The 9,137-nt window shown below is 41.8% G+C and overlaps 1 pseudogene; it reads left to right on the top strand.

Annotated features, from left to right (window-relative positions):
• The first annotated feature begins 3,906 nt into the window (after window positions 1-3,906).
• On the top strand, window positions 3,907-8,714 carry LOC119142922 (annotated as a pseudogene).
• Window positions 8,715-9,137: the final 423 nt, after the last annotated feature.

Below are 9,137 nucleotides of genomic sequence, written 5' to 3'. Positions count from 1 at the left end.
GATGAGAGGAGGAGACAAGAGGATGTGGTGCAGATAGTATCCAGCTATTGCTTGGGAAGTGAGCGTTTCCTTTCATACTTTGTATGGCATGAACCATATACTTATCTTTACAAATACTGTCTTGAATTAATGAAGGTGTGTATTAAACTCTTTGTTCATGGCAAGTAGCAACCGATAATCATCATTAGTTTGTTGCTATCACCTGAACCTTCTTTTTGGGGTGTACATACATTCTTATTTCCTTAAAATTGCAGTTACATCTTCCTTGTCATCTGTGGTACATTATTCGATCCTCTCGACCTCTTGCAAGTATTTCAGAGGACTCTTTCCATTAGTTGTGTCTGATGTGGGCAACATCTTCCTGAAAAAAAAAATCTTTTAAAAATATAATTGTGTTGTACTGAAAATTACAGTACATTATCTCCAGTACAATAATGAGAGCAGCATGAAAACTTGCAAATAAATGGTAAAATAGATTATCACCCTTTCACACACATTTTTTAGATATTTTGCAACATTATTTCTTTCTGTAATATAAAGTCAGGAATGTGATAAATGGCAGTATAATTTATTGTTGTTTAGCACAGTATATATTATTAAGGTTTACAAGACTTCTATGTCTTGCCAAATATGTGAGGAACACCAGGTAAACCGTTTTGGAAAGTGTCATGGATGCAAACAGCTGATAATAGAGCCAAGAATGCTGCTTCTGGGCACTTCCTTAAACCCAGATGTTGATGGGTGTTCCATATAATTTTCTTTGCAAGTTTTCTTTTGCCTGTTTCTGCGTCTTGTACAAGAAGTATTCCCCATGTTTTGTTTCTTTCAATTATTTTACTAGAAGTATATTAGTTGTAGTAGTAGTTCACTGTCTTATGCCAGTGCTCAGAGATTTCAATGAGCGATAGACTTCATGACACAATGCATTATAATCGCTGTGTGCAATTTCCTATGGGCTGCAAAAACCTCATTTACTAAGGAGTTAATGATGTAGAGGTGAACAAATGTTGTGAGGCTCTTGTAGCTGCTTTCTCCACTGGAATTAAACTTACTACAATTGCCTGGAAAGCAGCGTCCTTACTCCAACTCAAAATAAAACATTTTTCTTTATTTTTTTAATCTCACAGTATGAGCAAAACCTAAGTTATTCTCATCTCCTTGTCATTTCTATTAGGGATTTGAATGTTTACCATTAACGTAACATTAATTCTTCAGCTCTTGGACTGTTTTGCAAGTCTTCTAATTTAGTTGTGGTAAAGCAACATACTAGCAGTTAGCAAATGGCTGACACTAGTCAAACAAAAAACCTTACAATATCAGTAGAATATGGGTAAAAAGTTGAAGTTGTTCCAATGTTTTTCTCTCCAGGTATAATCCCAAATGAGATTCCAGGATTACAGCTGGGTATTTTACTTTTAGGCAGGAGACAGGAGGGAGACTGCAGGATCCTGGCACTGCAGTTAGGTTGATCTAGAGCACTGCTGGCTTGTGACTTACGATGTACAAGATCCACACTTCAGATGATACACTATCAATACCTACGCTAGTCATCCAAACCCTGTTACAATGCAGAATATTGCCAGCTCTGCTGTTCCAAGAACTGACTATTAAAGTTAAATGTAATTTGCCAGGGTTGGGAGTGCTTCCCCATGCTCATGTAAGATAAGCAACCTAACCTCATCCTCACTTCTAAGTCACGGACTAGCCTTTACACATTTCATGTCTCCATGAGATGGGAACCCTGGCTCTCAGGTTGAAATAGAGTTCAGCTGCACAGACATTCTAGATGTCCATCTCTAACATGTTGGATTTTGTTTGGAATGTGTTTGGTTTGGTTTTTTTTTTTCCTCTGAATATGATGAAGTTATCACATTACAAAGCTTCACATTTTGGAATTTGATCCACATTTGAATTGGTGTTGATGAGGGCACCAAAAGACACCTTTCAGCATGCAGAGAGATGAATGAGGATAACAGGGCTTTGAAAGGGCCAGTTGAATCTGGCAAATCAACAAACGGTCCCAGGACTGGTGCCAAAGCCAGGGGTTCGGCTGCTTAGACCATGGACCCACTTTGAGGAACCTGGTCTGCTGGGGGCTGATGGGGTCCATCTGTCAGAGAAGGGGAAGAGCATCTCCAGTCATAGGCTTGCCAAGCTGGAGAAGAGGGCTTTAAACTAAAGTTGCTGGGGGAGGGGAACCTCAATCCATCCCACTCCTACCAGTTTGATGTCAGTGCCAGCAAGAGATGCCCAGGGCCTGGAGAGGAATCACAGGTCAGCAGGAGAGCACCTGAAGAGCAGCACAGAGGAATTCTGCCACCCAGCCAGTAAGTCAGCTCCATCAGGGGCCCAACTTAAATGCCACTATGCAAATGCACATAGCATGGGGAATAAACAAGAGGAGTTAGAGACATGCACACACCTCCAGGGCTGTGATCTTATTGGCATCACGGAGACTTGGTAGGATGGCTCCTGACTGGAGTGTTGTAATGGAAGAATACAGGCTCTTCAGGAAGGATGCTTAGGGGAGACAAGGAGGGGGTGTCGCCCTCTATGTCAATGATCAGCTGGAGTGCATGGGGCTCCACCTAAGGATGCAACCAAGAGTTTATGAGTCAGGATTAAAGGGAGGGGAGGAACAGGTGACTTCACAGTGAGGGTCTGCTACAGGCTGTCCAACTAGGAAGACCAGGTGGATGAGGCCCTCTATAGACAGATAGGAGCAGCCTCATGGTCACAAGCCCTGGTCCTCATGGGGGACTTCAGCCACCCGAATATCTGTTGGAGGGAAAACACAGCAAGGCATGAGTAATCCAGGAGGTTCCTGGAATGCATTGATGGTAACTTCCTTCTCCAAGTGCCAGAGGAGAGGTGCCATGCTGGACCTTGTTCTCAGCAACAAGGAGGGGCTGGTGGGGAATGGGAAGCTCAGGGGCAGCCTTGGCTGCAGTGACCATGAAATGGTGGAGCTGAAGATCCTTAGGGCAGTGAGGAGGGTGCACAGCAAGCTCCCTATACAGGACCTGAGGAGAGCAGGCTTTGGCCTCTTCAGGGATCTGCTTGGTGGAGTAGCATGGGTTAGAGCCCCGGAGGGATGAGGGGCCCAAGCAAGCTGCTTCATATTCAAGAATGTCTCCTTCAAACTCAGGAGTGATACGTCCCAACAAAGAGGAAGTCAGGCAAAAATGCCAGGAGGCTGCATGGATGAACAAGGAGCTCCTGGGCAAACTCAGACACAAAAAGGAAGCCTACAGGCATGGAAGGGGGTGGACAGGGGTGGACAGGTAGCCTGGGAGGAATACAGAGAAATTGTCTGAGCAGCCAGGAATCAGCTTAGGAAAGCTAAAGCCCTGATAGAATACCATCTGGGCAGAGACATCAAGAGCAACAAGAAAGGCTTCTATAGGTATATTTTTGATAAAAGGGAAACTAGGGATAATGTGGGTCCTCTCTGGAAGGAAACAGGAGACCTGGTTATTCAGGGTATGGAGGAAGATGAGATACTCCATGACTTTCTCACCTCAGTCTCCACTGGCAAGAGCTGCAGCCACACTGCCCAAGTCACAGAAGGTAAAGGCAGAGACTGGGAGAACGAAGAACCACCTGCTGCAGGAGAAGATCAGGTCTGAGACCATCTAAGGGAATTCATTTCATGGGATCTGATGAGATGCATCTGTGGGTCAGGAGGGAAATGGTAGATGAAGTGGCTGAACCACTATCCATCATATTTGAGAGGTCATGGCAGTCCAGTGAAGTTCCCATTGACTGGAAAAAGGGAAACATACCCCTGATTTTCAAAAAGGGAAATTATGAAGTTCCAGGGAAATACAGACCAGTCAGTCTCACCTCTGTGCCTGGCAAGATCAGCAGATCCTTCTGGAAACTAAGCTAAAGCACGTGGAAAATATGGTGATTGGTGATACCCAGCATTGTTTTACTAAGGTCAAATTGTACCTAACAAGTTTGATGACCTTTTGTAAGAGTGTTACAGGACTGGTGGATAAGGGAAGAGCAACTGCTGTCAGCTACTTGTACTTGTGCAAAGCATTTGACACTGTCCCACATGACATCCTTGTCTCTACAGTGGAGAGACAAGGACCTGATGGATGGACCACTCGGTGGATAAGGAATTGGGTGGATCGTTGCATTGAAAGTGTTGTGGTCAATGGCTTGATGTCCAAATGGAAACGAGTGACAGGTGGCGTTCTTCAGGGGTCAATATTGGGACTGGCACTATTTAATATCTTTGTCAGCAGCATCGACCAAAATAAGATTGAGTGCATGCTCAGCAAGTCTGCTGATGACACCAAGCTGTGTGGTGTGGTTGACACACTGGAGGAAAGGGATGCCATCCAGAGGGACTTTAATGGGATTGGGAGTTGAGCTCATGCAAATCTCATGAAGTTCAACAAGGCCAACTGCAAGGTCATGCATGTGAGTTGGCTGGGCAGAGAATGGATTGAGAGCAGCCCTGAGGAGAAGGGCTTAGGAGTGTTGGTGGAAGAGAAACTCAACATGGTCCAGCAGTGTGTGCTTGTAGCCCAGAAAGCCACCCAAATCCTGGGCTGCATCAAAAGCAGTGTGGCCAGCAGGTTGAGGGAGGTGATTTTCCCCCTCCACTCTGCTCTCATGAGACCCCACCTGCAGTGCTGTGCTCAGCTCTGGAGCCCCCAACATGAGAAGGGCATGGACCTGCTGGAGTGAGTCCAGTGGAGGCCACAGAGGTGACCAGAGGGCTGGAGCACCTCTCCTATGGAGACAGGCTGAGAGAGTTGGGGTTGTTCAGCCTGGAGAGGAGAAGGCTCCAGGGAGACCTTATAGCAGCTGCCAGTGCCTAAAGGGGGCGACAAGGACGCTGGAGAGGGGCTTTTTACAAGGGCAGGCAGTGACAGGACAATGGGGAATGGCTTTAAACTGAAAGAGGGGAGATTTAGATTAGATATGAGGAAGAAACCCTTCCCTGTGAGGGCAGCGAGGTGCTGGCCCAGGCTGCCCAGAGCAGCTGTGGGTGCCCCATCCCTGGCAGGGCTCAAGGCCAGGCTGGACGGGGCTCTGAGCAACCATGGCAGGGGGTTGGGACTACATGATCTTTGAGGTCCCTATCAACACAAACCATTCTAGGATTCCAGGATTCGAGGATGACAATACAGGGTGATGGCAGTCTAAGTACCTGTCATCTCACACCAAAATTAAAGCTCTTGCTTTAAAAAATAGTAGCATCAACTTTATGAGAAGAAAAAGCCAGTCCTATGGAATGTGTTAAAATTTTTCCTATCCCCAATCCAGCCATAGACAATTACTTTTCACTAAAAATTATGAAACAGTGACTGTAGTTGGGGATGATTCATCAGTGACATTTCCAAGATATGCATCTTCCTGAACAATAACAGAAATAAATCTTCCAGTATCATATTCATATGCTTCTTGATCACAGTAAAATGCCAAAAGATTAACCAGATACCAGTTAATGCTTCATGGATCTCTGAATGAGCTGAACAGGCAGTGTTTTACAAGAATCGGAAACTGTTTCCTCCACTAGAGACAATAATGTCTCTAACTACTTCAACAATTAAAATCATTGTAGTGATTGTGCAAAGTGTATTAATTACCGTTGTTAATTGGAATCCATGAATCAAAAGAGGAAAGCTGTTATCCTGTAAGCTGAACCTGACTTCTCTGAGTACAGTGAGATTTATCTTCAAGGGAAAACATAAATTCAGATGCTTCTCTTCAGTATTTACTATTTGTGTCACACTAACATTGTCCTAAGATTGGTTTTAAAAATTGTTAGTCTCTGCTTTACTTTGTGGCTCAACTGCTTTTATAAATTCACCCAAACGCTCTCCTGGAGGATAAATTCAAGGCACTGTGACATATTCTAGGGTCTTTTGTGTCTGCTTTGCCAGTTAAACCTGGTCTGAGCATGACTATTAACTATGTAGCTCATAAGGAAGTCTACTAAAGAGCAGTAATGTGGCAACCCTTTCTGTGAAGTTAAGAAAGGGCAAGAAGGTGAACAGAAGAATTCCAGGAACTGCATACCAGGAAGGGAGACTATGATGATCCAGCATCAGGTATGATCAAGTCCTGGTTGCTGTCATCCATAAACTGGGCTTTTGTATCTTGGTGCTTGCAGGTATGTGTCACCAGCATCCATCAGTGGACTCATCCTTCAGAGAATCCCTGAAGGTGATAGCACTAGTATAGTCCATCAGGAAGCTCTTAAGGAGATAAAGGAAAAGAAAATATTTATTTAGAAGCCATTCTTGGGAGCAGAGCACATTAGTCAAAGGCCACTGACAGAGCACTGAGGGACAGGATCTTTCCTTTACCTGAATCTATAAAACCTTAAATATTACCAGGGTGCATAGTTTGTGTGGTGGCTTCTTTCTGGAGGAGCTGGTGGAACTCCTCAAGGAATGAATGTTCCTTCGTGTCTCAAGTCATTATTCCCATTTTTGGCCTTGCTTAGAGGAAAATGAAATGGGTAGGTAAAGATTAGATAAGATTTTCTTTAAAAATCTTATTTTTGATAGTGAATATGAAGATAGAATAGAATTTTGTAGCTGTTAAAGCAGCTGGGAATCCAATTTAGTCATTTATTTTTTTAGATTGTATCCTCCCTTGTAGTTTCTTCTACTTTATAATTGCAGTGCTGTTTTTTGTAAGTGCATAAAAATAAAGTGTTATTGTCATGTTCCCTTGAGTAAATTACTGGCTACATTTTTGGGGTAACTGACTATTGTAATTATGTAACGCGTATACAGCATACAGGCAGCTTTATGCATATAACTTTAAAATATATGGTAGTCATTGAGTTACACTTCTTTATATATATATATATATATATTTTTTAGTAAGATGTGACATTTCCACTATTTTGAATACTTTCGGTGAAGAACATGATAGAAAAAGTAAACATACCAATGTATTCTTAGTTTAGATTTGTTGGCTTGCTTTTTCCCCTGGGCTTTTTAAAATCTCAAATTGATAGACAATATTTTGTATATGTGTCTCTCTCTTTTATTTATTTTTTTTAAATTGAATTGTTGTGATGAAGAAAGTATGCTTACCTTTTAAGAAAAAAACCCTCCTAGTCTTTGAAATTACAGGGACCTAAACTGCAATGTATGTTTAATAATAATGAAGTATTGACAAGAAGCAAAAGCTATAGAGATTTTAAATCCATTTTTTCATTTCAATAAGTTAATGAAGAAATGTACTTATACCAGTCTAAGTTAGCTATTTCTCTTCTGAACAGTTCAACAAAAACTTGAAGTTTTTACCACATTCAGATTAGAAGCTTGATCTCCCTTTTATTGTGAGTCATTTTACTCTGTCGAGAAATGGATGCCAGAAGTATATGTCAACTTTCCAGAAAAACAATTAATACTTTACTGTCAAAGAACTTTCAGACTTTTTCCAGTGGCCAAATGACCTCGGCTGCCTCTTACCCTGTTGTCAAAGTCTTAAAAAAAAAACCCAAACAAACAAACAAACCAAAAAATGGGGAGGTTAATACACTGGCTATTCCACATCCCTTAGGAAAAGTGTAGGCAAATCTTATGCGTGTAAAAGGTTAGAATAAATTATTAAATCCTTCTTTGATTTGCATGTTCAGCAAGGACACCAACAATTATTTTCCACTGCCATTTCCAGATGTCTTTCCTCCAGATGTCTGGAGCTGGGGTTAGTCAGATACCATCAGGTCTGCTCAACATCCTGCACAGCTCCACAGGCTAATCAGGCAGAGGTGACCAAACCAGCAAGGTGTTGCCACCAGTTCTTATAATTTCAATAAGTATTGTAGCTATTGAAGTTGTTGTTGGTTTTATTGGAAATAGATTTATTACAACTGTTAATATCATTAAGTGGATCAAAAGCAAAAAAGATGTCTTCTGCTGGTAGGATCCTGATCTTTCTGAGCACGTCAAGATTCATCTTGCAGGTGACCATACTGACGCACGTTCATAGTTTCTACTTTGTACATGAGTTTAAGTTGGCTTTCATGTACAAGCTTTTGGCACTGTATAAATGTTTGTAAACCATACTAGTTCATGGTTCAGTACCTGGCTCTGTGTACTCTGCTGTGTGAAAATAATGTCATCTAATGGCTGCTGCTGCGAATCGAGCTCAGAACAGCTGGGATGGTCTCATGGATTCTTCCAGTGATGATCTGGTGATCTCTTCTGTGACTTCTCTTCTACTATGGATTACACCCAGCGCTTACTGCTGCAGCTCAGCAGGGAACTGTAGAGAAAATAGCACAGCATGTATATACTGACTGGGGTAGTTCACATCTCTGCCTGCTGCTTCTTTACCTTGCAGACTGTTTTTTTCTTCTAGTACTATCTGTGGTAACCTCAGCTCTATTAATTACTTCTCTGTGGAAACACACAAAGAAGATGCAATTTTATGTAGATATTTTCAGGAATCCTTTGATAAATGTGCACCTAGCTGCCAATAAATCCATTATTTCTTTCTTGATCCTGTATCTTTCCAGTTTTGTAGCTCAAATTCTGTTAATACTGTCAACTTCTCAAAGGAAAGATGTTGTGAAAGTTGCAGTATCCTTAGCTGTAACTGGTGCATACCCTTCCATACACTCTGTTATCCTTATCATACTCAATTCAGAACTGAAATTGGCATTTGGGATCCTTTGCCAGCATTTGAAGTGCCATTTGGAAAATATGACTCTAAGCTCCATATTATAACTTGAGAAAAACACTCTCCGGTAACAGACTTGAAATCAAGACTTTTAATTTATGTATTGTTTCACCATCTTTTTTCTTAGTCAGTAACTCTTCTTCCAGAGGTTTCTGTGATTAAACCTCCTTAACATTTTGAAACATCTGAAATAACATGCATTTTTGCCTCTCCTACACCACTCTTGCTCCTTCAATCTTACTTAACAGACTGAGAATAAAAATGCACTGAAAGACAGCAATGCACTTGAATAAGAAAGCAAGTACAGCATGCTTTGTGATTTCAGATTCTCAGTTTAAGACTGACACTGAATGATACATTTGAATTGAAGAAAATGGGGCTAAAACAGAGACAAAATTTACAGAGCTCACCAGTATCAGTTCTCTGCTAAAGGATCTTTCACCTGAGAAGATTAAAATTGGATTAAAGAC

The sequence above is a fragment of the Falco rusticolus genome, chromosome 2 (assembly GCF_015220075.1).
Source record: "Falco rusticolus isolate bFalRus1 chromosome 2, bFalRus1.pri, whole genome shotgun sequence".
Classification (NCBI taxonomy): domain Eukaryota; kingdom Metazoa; phylum Chordata; class Aves; order Falconiformes; family Falconidae; genus Falco; species Falco rusticolus.
This window is presented reverse-complemented; position numbering and strand designations above follow the sequence as displayed.